Raw genomic sequence first — 17,270 nt, 5'->3', positions numbered from 1 at the left:
CGCATGTTTCATATCAGCATCCAAAGACAGGTTGTCATACATAGTGTTTCCTTGTCAGTTCCTGAAAACTAACTGGCATTCAAAGAGATTGCGCTGTACAATAATAGTAATAAAAAATAATAACCATAATAATGGTCCAAATTGCTACACCACGAAGATGACGTGCTACAGACGCGAAATTTAACCGACAGGGAGAAGATGCTGTGATATGCAGATGATTAGCTTTTCAGAGCATTCACACAAGGTTGGCGCCAGTGACGACACCTACAGCGTGCTGACATGAGGAAAGTTTCCAACCGATTTCTCATACACAAACAGCAGTTGACCGTCGTTGCCTGGTGAAACGTTGTTGTGATGCCTCGTGTAAGGAGGAGAAATGCGTACCATCACGTTTCCAGCTTTGATAAAGGTCGGATTGTAGCCTATCGCGATTGCGGTTTATTGCGACATTGCTGCTTGCGTTGGTCGAGATCCAATGACAGTTAGCAGAATATGGAATAGGTGGGTTCAGGAGGGTAATACGGAACACCGTGCTGGATCCCAACGGCCTCGTATCAGTAGCAGTCGAGATGACAGGCATCTTATCCGCATGGCTGTAACGGATCGTGCAGCCACGTCTCGATCTCTGAGTCAACAGATGGGGAAGTTTACAAGACAATGACCACCTGCACGAACAGTTCGACGACGTTCGCAGCAGCATGGAGTATCAGCTCGGAGACCATGGCTGCTGTTACCCTTGACGCTGCATCACAGACAGGAGCACCTGCGATGGTGTACTAGACGTCGAACCTGGGCGCACGACTGGCAAAACATAATTTTTTCAGATGAATCCAGGTTCTGTTTACAGCATCATGATGGTCGCATCCGTGTTTGGCGACATCGTGGGGAACGCACATTGGGAGCGTGTATTCGTCATCGCCGTACTGGCGTATTACCCAGCATGATGGTATGGGGTGCCATTGGTTACACGTCTCGGTCATCTCTTGTTCGCATTGACGGCACTGTAAACAGTGGATGTTACATTTCAGATGTGTTACGGCCGGTGGCTCTACCCTTCATTCGATACCTGCAAAACCCTACATTTCAGCAGGATAAGGCACGGCCGAATGTCGCAGGTCCTATACGAGCATTTCTGGAGACAGAAAATGTTCGACTGCTGTCCTGGCCAGCACATTCTCCAGATCTCTCACCAATTGAAAACGTCTGGTCAACGGTGGCCGAGCAACTGGCTCATCACAATACGCCAGTCACTATTCTTGATGAACTGTGGTATCGTGTTGAAGCTGCATGGGCAGCTGTACCTGCACACGCCATCCAAGTTCTGTTTGACTCAATGCCCAGGCGTATCAAGGCCACGGCGAGAGGTGGTTGTTCTGGGTACTGATTTCTCAGGATCTATGCACCCAAACTGCGTGAAAATACAAGTCAGTTCTAGTATAATATATTTGTCCAATGAATACCCGTTTATCATCTGCATTTCTTCTATGTGTAGCAATTTTAATGGTCAGTAGTGTATAATAGTATGCTCATAATTAATATAATTATCTTAAAATAATAATCATAATATTAACTAAACAATTGTATTATTTACATCAAATATTAATCGTGTGAACCCACTTGAATAAACCATGTATACAGGAGACTATGCTCCTGACATAGTATACAATCTTGTAGGGACAATTCAGCTTGAATATTCGTTATAGAAGCGAAACAGTGTCATCGGAAATACAATGCAGAATCATCAACGCAAAATGTATCCTGAGACACGATGAACAGTGAACATTGAAGAATTCAAGACAATATGGAATGAAATGAGGTGTAAGTTATGCAGTATGCAGCCTACAAGTTATTAAGTATTTGCAATGTCTCTGGCCTTATTCCAGTGCACAAAAGCATATGACTAAGTAGTAGCTCATGGAGCAAAACTAGTAAACGAAACCAGCTAACTTCACACGAAACATAATGCTACAGTACCATATATAAAATGGTCTGATCTTACTAGATATCTTGCACGTAGTAAATATAGTTCAGTAATATGACTCTCCAACAAACAAAGTGACATCATGGTTAGGACAGTATGGAACCTCGAAAAATAGCTCCCCGTCTAAACTCTATGCGACACTCCGAAGGTCAGTACTATAATGAACTTGTTAGCCGATTTGCACGGGTCAATTGTGAATAAGCAAAACAGCCGTTGAAATTAACATTCAAAATTGGCGAAGTACTATCCAGAAGTTTTGTCGTCTAATATGACAACTGAAATAGCTAATAACTGCAAGATATCAAAATGTATATGTATCCTGATGTTTTACAGTTAATTCTCAGATGGTTTTAGTAACAGTTAATTCATAATTTATGTTAAACTGTATGTCTCCCTGTAACTGCCTGGTTTACTCACAACTGGAAGGAGGGCCAGGGCATGCGTAGTTCAATAGGATCATGCCTAGCAAAGTACTGTGTTATTCATACGAACTTTCGTGTTGACGACAGCTTTGTTTTATATTTTGAAAATTACTTTGTGTATAGCAACAAGAAAAACTCGTTTTATCCACACCAGTCGCAAAGCATCCAAAACTTTTCATGTTTGACAACAGAGTTTACTGACAACATGAGTTTATTCATTAAAGGATATAGTTTGGATTCAGCATCAGTATATCAATTCTGCCTTTTCCTAGTACCATCACATACAATTGAAATATACCGAAAAATACTACCAAGTTACTAGTCAATCTTTCTTCTTGGCTACTGATAAATTTCATAATTGTTGCTGCAGTTGTTTACGGTTTACAGGATGTGGTACCTGCAGATAAACTCCTATATATCGACAATACACAGTTAAACAGAGCTGTAGGTGGTAGTGGTAGCTTCTGTGTCAATTATAGTACGTTTGTACCAACTGGTGTACGGTATATAAAGGAAAATTATCTCTCCAAGACGCTGTGACCGCTGTCGCCAGAGGGCAAAAGTCTCTGTTCTGTGTCGTCGCCATATTTTATTCAGAACGGAGGACGATATGCTGCCTCCAGCCGTCTCTCTCACAGAATTTTCAATTTCTTAACCAGACGACAGAGCCGTCTCCTGCAGGGTTTCGCACAGGAGAACGCATTCCTTTTCTCTCGCGACTGTGAAGGCTTTCAAGCAACACCCAAGGAGCAAATCTTATTTCGCTTTGAGACCTAGGTTACGCAGAAATGGATGCTATCTTTTAGGTCCCTTGCTTCGAAAAGACTCATTTCACTGAATGTATTTCTCATTTGCTTGCAGATAATACAGACGCAGTGTGTTGATAAGCTGCTCTCAAACTGTTAATGAATAACAGTAGAGTGAGACTCTGAGAAATGTGTTAAAAACCAAGAATATTAAAGAAATAGAATCCATTTTCATTTACAACATAGTCTCTTTCGACTGATGTGTACCTAGTGTATTGAATTTGAATAGTCGCTTTTGTTAAACTGCGCAAAATATGGTGGTGCCACTTATGGTGTCCAAATTCCTTTTTTTGTATGTGCATTGTGGACAACAATTGTCTAGTTAAATACAGACAGTGGAGGGAGATCCAACTAGCAGAACATTGACGCTACTAAGGCTTGAAAACCGGTTGAACGCCTTCCGTGTTTCCTGTGTGCTGAAGGCAGTTGATTTACTGACAACACCTATCTGTCTAGCGCACAGTCCCGAGCACTCAGAAGGACAAAGCTCTAAAGACTGCAAGCCAACGCTGCACTGTCAGTAACAACAGCATTTATATTAAAAAGAAACGCTAACGAATGGACAGTTTTGGGAAAACTTCTTGATACAATGAACACCACTAAAAGTATTGTAATACTTTCTGCATGGGATAAGAGACTGTGAAGTACCGAAACAAACAGATTCGAGAGTCTGCTGTGGCTCATTGTCTCTCTATCGAGGTAGTGCTGCTCTTAGAGAAGTGAGTGACAAGTTCTCGAGACGGACGGACATATTGTTTGTGGTGTGTTGAGTTACGACATATTGCGAGTTAGAGTAGGGAATGCAAGAGTAATAGATTTCAGTGCGCTTGTGATTGCGCATAAAATTAATATATCATTTATGTCATATACAGCATTAATATTTCGAGAACCGCAGCTAGTGACTTGTTCCGATCAATTCTGATATATGGAGTAAATATGAGCAGAGCTAACACTAACCTGTTAGTGAAAAACAATGGAATTCCTTGGAGAGCATATTATGACCAATAATGACCCTCATCTACGTGAATGACTTTCTGAATAATGTAAGTCGAGGGTGAAAAATTCTCTTGCTGATGACAGTAATATTACAGTCACTGATAAAACATAAGAACTTCTTCCTTCAAGACACTATGAAACTGGTCATATGGGTAAATTCAGAGTGAATTTAAAGAAAAAAAATGCCGTGAGTTTCTGTTTAAAGTGGGAAAATGACTCAGTTAAACTAATAAGGGTGATATCTTTATAGACTGTGTAACAAACAAAACTTTTGGAAATGAATATTGGTTCTCTGCTGAAGTGATGTGAACACATAGAGATACTTGCAAACACAATGTCATCAGTGTGTAAGAATCAGTGTTTTTTAGTGACATACTACTCACATTCACACTAAATTCTTATATATTAAATTCTTATCTGGGGAACAAACGCACGAAAGATGAACAGAATTTTTAAATTACATGAAAGAATCATAAAAATAAAAACTGAAAAAGTATTATAGAGCTCACGGTAAAGATCTTTTCAAAAGACTGGAGATCTTAAGTACGCATTAAAAAAAAACACCGATAATTGCTGCACAAACAGCTTTGTCCCTGATCATGGAAAAGAAACGAGAGCTAGACATACATTTACCAAGGAATTATAAACATAAAACACAAAGCAACATTTAGTGCTGAGGAATAAAAGTACAATAAACTGTCCAAGGAGAGTAGAAATAAGTACAACGGACTTATTAAAAAGAAGGCTGCTAATACGTGTCTATTAAACAAAATATTCTATTCGTTGGAAGATTTCTTGGATAACACAGCGTATAGATTTGGTAAAAAATGCAACACAAGTTGAAGGTGATAATGATAAAAGTCATCTTCCTTCTTTTGTGGCCTGTTTTCGCCTGCAAGAGAAATTACAAATCCAGAAGCAATAATAGAAAAGGAATACATAGTAAAAGACCAAACAAAAATTAGCAACCAAACGTTGTTTAAACTAATATAATACATGCGATTCAAATGACCACCACAAAAATAGTATCAAGTAAAGTAGGTAACTTACCCATCGTAGATCATGCAACCAATTAAGTGAAATAATTTTCACACATAGAAGTTAGGACATATTAGCTCCCCTTACACGCACACACACACACACACACACACACACACACACACACACACACACGCACACACACACACATATGCACAACAGTCTAATAAACACCCCACCCACACAAGGCAATAGCAGACACTCACAAAACCACGAAAACAAAGCAAAAGACGAACTTATGCTGTAATATCCAAAAAGTATACGAAATGGCCAAATGGCTGTCCTATCTCTATCTATATAACTTTTATAGTAATTATTATAAACATATGCCATTTCACCATACTTTCATGCTGTTTATTATTTCGTTTCTTTTTAGAGTTCCGTACCTCAATCGATAACAACAGAATCCTTCTAGGATCACTTCGTTGTTCGTCGGTCAATCTATACGTCTGTCAGACTGTCAAAAACTCTGACGTATAAAACTGAAATTTATGTCACATACTAAGGTCTACGGTCTCTTGGCAGGGTACAAAATTGGAGCTTCCAAGCCAATATAATCAGAAGATGTGGTGTCACCGCCAGACACCACACTTGCTAGGAGGTAGCCTTTAAATCGGCCACGGTCCGCTAGTATACGTCGGATCCGCGTGTCGTCACTGTCAGTGATTGCAGACCGAGCGCCGCCACACGGCAGGTCTAGAGACACTTCCTAGCACTCGCCCCAGTTGTACAGCCGACTTTGTTAGCAATGGTTCACCGACAAATTACACTCTCATTTACCGAGATGATAGCATAGCCTTCAGCTACGTCATTTGCTACGACCTAGCAAGGCGCCATTATCATTTGCTATTTATCTTGTGATGCATGTACCGTCAGACCGATGTTCACCAATTATGGATTAAAGTTAAGTTTCCAGAAGCTCCGTACTTTTTTTACTAGATTCAACTACTTTAACTGTTCCAGACCTCACGCCAGCCTGCGTGAGCTTAAACGCGTGCCTTTCGGCTTCCTCCTAGTGGCTTGGCTGTCTTGCCAAGTCACAACAGAAGATACGGCCATTTGTATCGTATATTTCGATAGTTGCAAGCACGATCACCAAAACATACAGATTACTTCCCGTTGACCCTGAATCACAAAATTTTGCAAGAATCAACTTTTGACGGTACAGGTAAAGGCAAAATCCGAAATAGTTAATCTGTGATTGTATTACACGAAAAAATACATCTTTTGTCTATTGTTATCCGACTTTGAACTTAAAGCATTCTCGAAAGTCTTGGAATTCCTGGGACCGATATCTCTCCAGCATTAATATCGACAACAGGAAAAATTGTCGAGATTCTAGATTCCCAGTTGAATGAACTGTCTATATTCATAAATAAAGTTTGTACGAAACCCTCAGAGCGCCAGTTCTACTCACTCCCGGTCTATTTTTTTTTCTTTTCTGGAAAACCTTACACCCAAATCTCTGCAACGTATACTAAGAAATTATCCTCTTTCTGAGCTCAGCATTTCACTCATTATAGAGAGTGGCTTAGTTTCTTGACCTAGCAAATGAGAAGTCCCGTTACACAAAACAGATACCAAGATACCAAACATCATCGCAATGAACCTATCGATATCTGAATGTGCGTGCCCTGTTATCTTATGAAATAACGCTGTGCGGTCTACATAGGGAGAAGTGAAAGAACTGTGTAGCATGGAGAGGGCAAATCAAATCAGTGATTCCGTTCATCCACTGGGTGATCATCAAACTGTAGTGTGTGGCCTGATATCTAGAAAGAAATTCATCGCTAGGACCGAGCCACTGGAGGCAACACTAGAGTCGAACCGAATCACCAGCTGGAAGAGTAAGCTGCCGACGTATATCCCTGCAAAATAAGAGCTATCCCCCAGAAACGGTCATCTCTGCCTTGTTTGGAGTTGACTCAGTCGTCCAGCTGGGAGACCAAAATGCAAGAATGGAGCATACTTCTATCTGATGGAAATGATTCCTTCGATTGCGGAACTAAACAACATACAGGTCACTTGGTCATGTGCCCTCCACTGGAACAACCGTGCACAACACAGGATTTAACTGAGACAAAGAAACAATAGCATCAGAGTTTCTGGAAATTCTGAGTGGACATGGAGATGAATGATGGGTGTAGCTTTAACCTCTTACATTATTAAATAATATGTGGTAGAAATGACAATACGTAACAATGGTATTTAATTTATTTTTCTTAAGTGACCAAAGGCCATCATCATTTTCTTTGTGCCTTTGTCCCACTTCAACGCGGGATCGGCCTTGTGACTATGGATTTGGCGGTGTTAGTTTCAGTGGGTGGCTGGATGCCCTTCCTATCGCCACCATGAACCCCCTGGGACACATTAAGTGTACCCCAGCTGTCTGCGCCGGCCGTGGTGGCCGTGCGGTTCTGGCGCTGCAGTCCGGAACCGCAGGACTGCTACGGTCGCAGGTTCGAATCCTGTCTCGGGCATGGGTGTGTGTGATGTCCTTAGGTTAGTTAGGTTTAAGTAGTTCTAAGTTCTAGGGGACTTATGACCTAAGATGTTGAGTCCCCTAGTGCTAAGAGCCATTTGAACCATTTGAACCAGCTGTCTGCGTCTAGTGGATGGAAGCCATGAAATAGTGCGAACGTTTTTTCAAACGTCTGCGAGTCGTTTAACTGAGGAGGAACGTGAAGACGAGCCCAGTATTAATGTATTGGGATGCTGAAAACCGCCTAAAAAGCACATCCAGGCTCGCTGGCATCCCGGCCCTCGCAGTTAATCCGGCCGGTGGATTCGATCCGGGGCTGGCGCACCTATCCGAGTCCAGGAAGTAGCGATTAGCACTCTCCGCTACCCTAGCAGGTTAAACGACTAAAGACCATTATCCAGCATACATTTTTGCTATCTACAAGAGTTACATATATACTGTATATATACATAAAACATAATGTCACAAATATAATACATATAAGTAATGTTTATGGATGAAGAGACAAATGCATGGAGTGTCAATACAGGTAGACACAGAAATGATTTAAACATACATCTGTCGTAGGGTGCACACTAAAATAAATTATTCTTCCTAGATAGAGAAACAATTCAGCGTATAACCTCACTGGCACGTCCAGCAGATAGACCTCATCAAATATCAAGAAATCTTAGATAAAAATTAGTGTACACGTAACAGTAAAGCTCCTGATGATGGTGGTATATTGCCGAAAAGCAAAGTGTCAGTAAATGATGGTAAGTCAAAGTCACTGAAGATGAAAAATAGTTTTATAAATTTTGAATGCATTGTCTTCAACATTTGCTATTTTGAGAGAAAGTTATTTCTTTCAAAACAAACTCTATACATCACCTTCTTCGAAGAACTGGATAGAACTCTACTGCGACTACCATTAGTCCCTGGGAACCGGTTGTAAACCTCGGGGAATCTTGGCTCAGGCATTAGTAGGTTGGACCAACTCGGCGCCGATCCTCCCACGTGTTTAATACTGCTAACCGGTGGCCAGAGGTGTTCCTCTTCAGAGCGTCCAACCGTTTAATTATATTGTTTTCCTGGCTGATCTACAGGACAGCGCGTGGACCTGGTATTGGGTACCCACAAACATGACTATGGACGTATAATATATATATATATATATATATATATATATATATATATATATATATATATATATATATATATATACTCCTGGAAATTGAAATAAGAACACCGTGAATTCATTGTCCCAGGAAGGGGAAACTTTATTGACACATTCCTGGGGTCAGATACATCACATGATCACACTGACAGAACCACAGGCACATAGACACAGGCAACAGAGCATGCACAATGTCGGCACTAGTACAGTGTATATCCACCTTTCGCAGCAATGCAGGCTGCTATTCTCCCACGGAGACGATCGTAGAGATGCTGGATGTAGTCCTGTGGAACGGCTTGCCATGCCATTTCCACCTGGCGCCTCAGTTGGACCAGCGTTCGTGCTGGACGTGCAGACCGCGTGAGACGACGCTTCATCCAGTCCCAAACATGCTCAATGGGGGACAGATCCGGAGATCTTGCTGGCCAGGGTAGTTGACTTACACCTTCTAGAGCACGTTGGGTGGCACGGGATACATGCGGACGTGCATTGTCCTGTTGGAACAGCAAGTTCCCTTGCCGGTCTAGGAATGGTAGAACGATGGGTTCGATGACGGTTTGGATGTACCGTGCACTATTCAGTGTCCCCTCGACGATCACCAGTGGTGTAAGGCCAGTGTAGGAGATCGCTCCCCACACCATGATGCCGGGTGTTGGCCCTGTGTGCCTCGGTCGTATGCAGTCCTGATTGTGGCGCTCACCTGCACGGCGCCAAACACGCATACGACCATCATTGGCACCAAGGCAGAAGCGACTCTCATCGCTGAAGACGACACGTCTCCATTCGTCCCTCCATTCACGCCTGTCGCGACACCACTGGAGGCGGGCTGCACGATGTTGGGGCGTGAGCGGAAGACGGCCTAACGGTGTGCGGGACCGTAGCCCAGCTTCATGGAGACGGTTGCGAATGGTCCTCGCCGATACCCCAGGAGCAACAGTGTCCCTAATTTGCTGGGAAGTGGCGGTGCGGTCCCCTACGGCACTGCGTAGGATCCTACGGTCTTGGCGTGCATCCGTGCGTCGCTGCGGTCCGGTCCCAGGTCGACGGGCACGTGCACCTTCCGCCGACCACTGGCGACAACATCGATGTACTGTGGAGACCTCACGCCCCACGTGTTGAGCAATTCGGCGGTACGTCCACCCGGCCTCCAGCATGCCCACTATACGCCCTCGCTCAAAGTCCGTCAACTGCACATACGGTTCACGTCCACGCTGTCGCGGCATGCTACCAGTGTTAAAGACTGCGATGGTGCTCCGTATGCCACGGCAAACTGGCTGACACTGACGGCGTCGGTGCACAAATGCTGCGCAGCTTGCGCCATTCGACGGCCAACACCGCGGTTCCTGGTGTGTCCGCTGTGCCGTGCGTGTGATCATTGCTTGTACAGCCCTCTCGCAGTGTCCGGAGCAAGTATGGTGGGTCTGACACACCGGTGTCAATGTGTTCTTTTTTCCATTTCCAGGAGTATATATATATGGGCTTCGCTGGCCCGAGAGTGAGGCACGTAGATTGGGGATTTGGGGATTGGCGGTAGCGTCGCGACAGGAGGTCCGAGTGACCGAAGCCACGAGCTGCGCAAGGAGGGCCTGCGCAGAACGGGTTCTGCGTAGACTACAAGCAGCAGGCCGACATCCCGTCGGTTGGTTGGCAACACTCGTGTCGGACGACCGCTCGTGGCCTGGCTGCCCTCTTCTACCTGGCTTTCATCGGCACCACTCAATAACCGCTGCGACGCACCGTGGATCCATGGAACTGCTTGCTGATAAAGGGGAGTAACAGTCTGTAGTTCTCGTGGTGATCTGTTTAATTGTCTACCTGCCCTCATTATTTTCTGGTTTGTACTCAACCCTCAGAGCTTTAGTAGGTCGGCTCTCTGGTCGTAAATATAGGCAATAGGCCGGCCGGAGTGGCCGTGCGGTTCTAGGCGCTTCAGTCTGGAACTCGTGACCGCTACGGTCGCAGGTTCGAATCCTGCCTCGGGCATGGATGTTTGTCATGTCCTTAGGTTAGTTAGGTTTAAGTAGTTCTTAGTTCTAGGGGACTGATGACCACAGATGTTAAGTCCCATAGTGCTCAGAGCCATTTGAACCATTAGGCAATAGTACTAATTAATCAGCTCTTGGTCGTAAATACAGCCGGAACAATTGCACTAAGGCAGAGGTTGCTGTTAAAAAAAAAATAGGGGCCTTGTGGTTAGATTTAGCTGTTAACCTGTTCAATTCTTTGATTGGATATGCATTTCTCAGTAAATAGTTATAATCTTAAAAACCTGTTGTACTAAGCTTTGCGTTGCTGTGTTTGAAAGACCGGGTCATTATTGGTGCATTTTAGCTGAATCTTGTGGCTCCGCTCAGTGAGTTGTCTTGTAATAAGCGTTAACAAGTAATGTTTTAAGACGTTCCTTCAGAGCGGCCTTAATAACTGACAATCAGCTTAACTTTGAAAATATTGACAGCCAACTTTCTCCAAGGCTTTAGTCAAAATAAAATTGTCAGATGGGACGGGTTGGGATCCAGTCGCACCTTGGTTGCTGATTGAAATTAAGAGGATGGTTGCTTGAAGTAAGCCTTATGATTGTAACATTGTTTGCTAATTTGTTTAACCTTTAAGCACAGGTGCGCATCTTAACCCCGAACCTTTCGACATACAGCTTTCGAATTAAAAGTTCAGTCATCTGTTTTGAGTAATTGAATCACTCTTGACATCAATGGTGTTTATATAGTTTCATGAGTTGCAGAAGGGCATTTAATAAGATAGACTGTGTCCAGCGCAGAAGTAAACACCGCTGTTTCACCCGATTACGGGCGGGCTGCAGGTCCGGAGGTCTGGTAATCATTACCATATTGTTTGCTGTTTTGCAATACAACACTTCAGATTTCTTTTGCAAAGAGTAAAAGGTTATTCAAGTTAAGGTTTAAGGTCAAAAGAATTTAGTAAATTTGTTCATTTTGTTAAAGAAAATTTTATGGTTAAAAGCTTTGATTATCTGTAAAACACAATTTATATATTGTTAAATTAACAGGTTTTGTGAAAAGAAAGTTATGTTGGTGGATCCTCCGTTCCACGTTTTCCTTAATTCCAGTAGGTACCACGTATCAAGTGTGCTTAAGCTGGGATCCCCCACTTCCAGACAGCACACACAGCAAGTGACTCAAACACAGCCGTTGCCGCTGACGGCACTACTTCAGCTGACCTTCTGGTGTCAGGGCATGCCATGTGACTGACGCACATCCTTCATGTTACAGCCCTGGTGTCACTACTTTTTATCCAGTCTATGGATTCGATAACAGAAGTAAGGAATGGCAAAGGGCGTGGCTATAAATCGTTCCTCTTTCATCGGTTCAAGACAGAAAATCTCTAATTACCTGAGTCTGAGCGAGTCAGAGCCGAAAGCCCGATAACAGTTTAAATTTCCACTCGTCGCTAAGGTCCTCCCGGAGATTTAAGTGCAACTGCGTAAAAAGGCGAAGGGCGCTCATATGAGTGTGGGTGTGCAGGTATTTATATGTTTGACTTTGGGGACACGATAGAGAGAGAGGAAAAAAGAATTAAAGGGAGGTTGATGGGTGGGTTTGAAATGAATGACGTGAAACAACGTAGCTATGTAATGCGTCTACATCTACATCTACATCTACATCTACAAACATACTCCGCAATACATGGCGGAGGGTACCTCATACCACAACTAGCATCTTCTCTCCCTGTTCCACTCCCAAACAGAACGAGGGAAAAATGACTGCCTATATGCCTCTGTACGAGCCCTAATCTCTTTTATCTTATCTTTGTGGTCTTCCCGCGAAATGTAAGTTGGCGGCAGTAAAATTGTACTGCAGTCAGCCTCAAATGCTGGTTCTCTAAATTTCCTCAGTAGCGATTCACGAAAAGAACGCCTCCTTTCCTCCAGAGACTCCCACCCAAGTTCCTGAAGCATTTCCGTAACACTCGCCTGATGATTAAACCTACCAGTAACAAATCTAGCAGCCCTCCTCTGAATTCCTTCTACGTCCTCCCTCAATCCGACCTGATAGGGATCCCAAACGCTCGAGCAGTACTCAAGAATAGGTCGTATTAGTGTTTTATAAGCGGTCTCCTTTACAGATGAACCACATCTTCCCCAAATTCTGCCAATGAACCGAAGACGACTATCCGTCATCCCCACAACTGCCATTACACGCTTGTCCCACTTCATATCGCTCTGCAATGTTACGCCCAAATATTTAATCGACGTGACTGTGTCAAGCGCAACACTGCTACTGGAGTATTCAAACATTACGGGATTCTTTTTCCTATTTATCTGCATTAATTTACATTTATCTATATTTAGAGTTAGCTGCCATTCTTTACACCAATCACAAATCCTGTCCAAGTCCTCCTACAGTCACTCAACGACGACACCTTCCCGTATACCACAGCACCATCAGCAAGCAGCCGCACATTGCTATCCATCCTATCCGAAAGATCATTAATGTACATAGAAAACAACAGCGGACCTACCACACTTCCCTGGGGCACTCCAGATGATACCCTCATCTCCGATGAACACTCACCATCGAGGACAACGCACTGGGTTCTATTACTTAAGAAGTCTTCGAGCCACTCGCATATTTGGGAACCAACCCTATATGCTCGTACCTTAGTTAGGAGTCTGCAGTGTGGTATAGACGATGGGCGTAGAGCTGGTATAGAGCTATCGACAACACAAAGATGCTCGTTGTTATCGCAGCACGGCCTGCCACACCGGTGGTATGTAAGTAGCCAGACACGCCCGCCGTTGGCGTCCTGTCTTGAAATAGATCGACACATTGGCACGAGGGCAGTTCTACGCAAGGCTACGTTCCAGTTAACGCCTAGTCCACAGAACGCAGCCAGATGGGTTCCAGTGCTACGAGAAAGAGTTTCTGTTGAACGGTGCTTCGAGTTACACTGATAAGCCAAAACAAAGTGACAACTACCCAACGAGACTTCGGATGCCGCCTGGTGGCTTTGTAGCCACATGACGCGGTAACAAAAGTATTTAAGCGGAGCATTCAAGTGCGGAGCAGACAATGGCGAGGCATCACTCTAGCGAAGATATGGGCTGCAAATGGAGAAATCCAGTGAGATTAGCGACTTTGACAAAGAGCTGATTGTTATTACGCATGGCCTATGAACGAGTATCTAGAAAACGCCGAAGCTGGTCGAGTGTTCACGTGCTACTGTCGTGAGCATCTACGGAAAGAGATGGATCTCGGGGTTTGGAGGCTTGTCTGCCCCGTGAAGTGGGATTGCTACTGATCCGTAGCATCTCTGCCCAAAGAGCACAACGCTGGTGCACTCACAAGTGTTTCGGAGCGCACTGTTCACTGAACATTGTTGAACATGCAGCTCCGGAGCAGACCACTCCTACATGTTCACATGTTGACCCAAAGACATCCTCAATTACGATTGCAGTAGGCACGGGTCCATCGGGATTCGACGATCGATCAATGGAAACGGGTAAGTCATATGTTTGATTCACCAAGTAGATGGTTGCCTCCACAAATACTGCCACCCAGGTGAACCTCGGCGTGACGCAGATGCAGGCTGGCGGGAGCAGAATTATGCTATGAGAGACATTCTCCTGCTCTCGTATGGGACCTGTGGTAGTAATCGAAGACATGCTGATAGTTGAAAACCACCTCCACGCCTTCATGTTTTATGTCCTCTTTCAGTAGTACACTTATCTGTGTCTAGGAGCCGCAACCGTGCTGCAGTGGTGTGGAGCATTGTAATGAATTCACGTTGATGTCTCGGTGACCAGATTTGCCTAATGTAAAGCCTATGGAACCCCTCTGGGTCGATATTAGGCGCCCATCACCGCGTACGTAAATCAGTGGCCTGTTATTTATGGGAATTACACGATCTGTGCGTAGACATACCAATGCCACATACCTCCAAAAGCCTTCCAAGAAACTGTTGGATCCTTGACACGCAGAGTCAATGATGGATTTCGTTCCGAAGGTGCACAAACACGCTGTTAAGCCGGTGCTCATAAAGTTTTGGCTCATGAGTGTATATTACCAGTAACAGTCTATTTCATCACAACTGTTAGACTGCTTCTGTCCTTATAAGTGAATGTACCTACACTACGACCCACAGTCACAGAAAAGAAGAAGTTGTGTAACAAAAGGTAAATGTTCATTTTGACTCTAAATATGTTTCAACTCTTACGTTTTATGCGTGCGATAATCATGTCATTTTTCACCTGTTTAGCACCATAACCTGATCGTGGCTATCCTTGACGGTTGCATGCACTTTCTAAAGTTAAATGGAGGTATGCGTCAACGTGACAGTAAAGTGAGACATCTGACTGAAACAGGAAGACCCTGGGCTTAGTTACTTACGTAATATGCTGTCAGCTTAATTGGAACCAATGAGAAAGTACTTGAAGTCTAAATAACCAGTCCAGTCTATAAAGCAGCCAACAGATAGAGGCAACGTCAACATGACGATGGTGGAGATAGCCATCGAAAGCTCGAGAATTTTATTCGAACTGATGCTGCTTGAAACCAAGAACGATTTTATTCAGAAATGCCCCCGCGAAAGACTCCGGTGACAATTATGACTGTTTTATAGTGTTGTTGCGGCACAGAATAGTAAGGGGTAGATATTAGAAAAAAAATTATTAAAACTGATTCGCATTGCCACAGGCAAACTCAAGTCATGTCAGCGACATAGGCGGAAACAGGAACCGATGCAGTATGTCGTAAGCGGGTCACGTGACGAAACGCATTCTGCAGAAATGGAAAACCAAAGGAAGCGGGAAAAGCATATTTGTTGGTTCTTAAGACATGTTGCGAGAAACTGACGCAGCAGTTAACAGCCTGTTGAGTGAATACAGCAGAATAAGGAGGATACATTTGGTGATCCCGAACCAAGCCTTGTGTCATAGCTCGAATTAAGTAGCTCTGCTCTCCAGGTCTCGTCGTGAGTTGATCACTGGGATCGATGGCATTCGCAGCAATAGCATTTCATTCTGTGATTACGATACGGCATGAATCAATGTCCTAGATGCTCCAGATTAGTCTATGTACTAGCCAAAGATGTACTCGAGATGATAACCTTCACCTGATGAGCTTAATGCAGCTCGCCACCTATCATCTGCTGAAAGAGGAACTGACTGTCGTATGACAAACCACATCGCAGGGTGCTGCCAGCACTGAACTTCATTGCAGAAGTCATTAATAGGACCTCTTGGGGTCCACGTTCCTGTTCAAGACTCAGGCAATTTCCGGTGCTGAAACCTACAAGGGGTAGGGAGCAGATCAACCGACGACACGACTTCCAACGCCAGGTACCTAGTGAACAGTCATAAAGGTTCAATGTAGAATTCGGACTGGAACTGTGGTCGCTGCAGCAGACAGCCCAAGACCCCTGCAAACTGGGGAACGGTCGTGCCTGCAGTGGATCCAACTGAACAGACGTCAGCTAGAATGCAATACGCAGCTGTATGAGCATCACAAAATGGCTCTGAGTACTACGGTACTTATCATCTGAGGTCATCAGTCCCCTAGAACTTAGAACTACTTAAACCTAACTAACCGAAGGACATCACACACATCCATGCCCGAGGCACGATTCGAACCTGCGACCGTAGCAGTGGTGCGGTTCCAGACTGAAGCACCTGGAGCCGCTCGACCACAGCGGCCGGCGAATGAGCAACAGCTTAGGCAGGTGAAGCAGAACGACGACTTTTAAACATTGATAATAAATGACAGAACTGTAATAATGGCGTACTAACATCATTGACGGTTCACAGGTTTCCAACAGCTATTGTGAGTTCATACAGTGCTGTCTCCACTCGACTCTTTGTGATGTGTTCGCTCACCGCTGGAAGGCAATACAGCAATAATTCGGAGTGACATGGGTTCACATGCAGTTGCATCGTAGGTTTCAGGAGGTATGTGGCAGCAGATGTTAAAGCACAAGCCCGCTGTTATCACAGATGTATTCCGTCTGATGGCTAAGATATCAACATAGTTGTCCTCAAACCACTGTAGCATATTTCCAAGAAAATGATAATCATCCTGTTGGAAGATGCCTTTGCCTTCGTAGAATAAATCATGCATGAAGGGATGCAAAATGTTTGCGATAATATTGGCCGTATCGGAACACTTATTCCACCAGCATAGCATTTAAGTGCAGTGGATTGCAGAAGTGGCTTTGCGAACCACACACAAATACCACCAGCTTTCTTTCAGGGCCAATTCTGGCTGCCAAGACAAGTGGCACTCAGTTGACCTACAGACAGCACCTGTACCACCATTAGGAGATCCAGTGTATACACTAGTACTTGCTACCGCTGTGTCATGTGCCAACAAGTAGGCCATGCTAAATCCATTCGCCTGGACAGTATTTAGGAAGACGCTAG

The sequence above is a fragment of the Schistocerca cancellata genome, chromosome 7 (genome assembly GCF_023864275.1).
Source record: "Schistocerca cancellata isolate TAMUIC-IGC-003103 chromosome 7, iqSchCanc2.1, whole genome shotgun sequence".
NCBI classification, from domain to species: domain Eukaryota; kingdom Metazoa; phylum Arthropoda; class Insecta; order Orthoptera; family Acrididae; genus Schistocerca; species Schistocerca cancellata.
Note: the sequence above shows the minus strand (reverse complement) of the source record.